Source organism: Corvus brachyrhynchos, unplaced genomic scaffold (genome assembly GCF_000691975.1).
Source record: "Corvus brachyrhynchos isolate BGI_N302 unplaced genomic scaffold, ASM69197v1 scaffold85, whole genome shotgun sequence".
NCBI lineage: Eukaryota > Metazoa > Chordata > Aves > Passeriformes > Corvidae > Corvus > Corvus brachyrhynchos.
Genome location: NW_008238634.1, coordinates 426,904 through 427,864, shown reverse-complemented (window position 1 = coordinate 427,864; position 961 = coordinate 426,904). Strand labels below are relative to the sequence as shown.

The 961-nt window shown below is 55.9% G+C and overlaps 1 protein-coding gene across 8 annotated transcripts in view; it reads right to left on the bottom strand.

Moving 5' to 3' along the window:
• The window catches only part of EXOC6B (exocyst complex component 6B), a 234,165-nt gene that overhangs the window by 82,220 nt on the left and 150,984 nt on the right, over window positions 1-961 (bottom strand). The window lies entirely within an intron of this gene.

Below are 961 nucleotides of genomic sequence, written 5' to 3'. Positions count from 1 at the left end.
GCCCCCCAGACGGCCACTCGTCAGGACCACCATCAGACAAAGCCACCAGAGACCTTCTCCAGCCCAACCTCCTTGGTAAAGCCACCAGAGACCTTCTCCAGCCCAGCCTCCTCAGTTACAGCCACCAGAGACCTTCTCCAGACCAGCCCAGCCTCCACATGTTCCATCTGTGATGGGATCTTCCCACAGAGCTCAACGTCACCACCGCCTTCTTCCAAGGGACTCCCCTCTGGAAGTGCCCATGGCTGAGGGAAAGGTTAGGCCTTGCTGGGTGCAGCCTGGGAGAAGCTCAAATTCTCCCAAAGCTGGGGGAGCTTTGGGGTGCTCAGAGCTCAAAGTGCTCTCGTCACGTCCTAAGGCGGGCAAGACAACATCGCATCGATTATCAGAGAACCACAGAACGTTCGCGTTGGAAGGGACCCTACAGCCCCTCTCATCCCACGGGCAGGGACACCTCCCACTACCCCAGGGTGCTCCAAGCCCTGTCCAACGTGGCCTGGACACTTCCAGGGACACTCTCTATGGCAGGTGGGACTGCACCATGAATTAAACCCATAGAAACAGGGAAATCCTTTGGCACAAGAGCGGGATTTTGCACAAACGCTCAGGCTGACAGCAGAGGGAACGATCCCGATGCCTGCATGTGCAATCCCACCAGGGTGGTTTGGATCGTGGTGCTGCCCTGAAAACAGCTCCAGCAGGAGATTATGTTCTCAAACGCTCACAAAAGACTCCTAACATGCTTTTCTGACACCCAGGCGTGGCTTAGGAGCTCCCACCGACTTTTACAAGCGCTTTACAAGCTGTGTTTAAACTGGGATTAAACGCGGAGTTTACGCCGCGTTTCCAGCTCTGCACCGCTGGTTTTGTTACGGCGACACGGCAACGTTTGATGCCTGTGCTGGGAAGGGTTTTTTCCCAGCTCCGCAAAGTTGGTTTGGGTCTTCAGGCCCCCTTCATA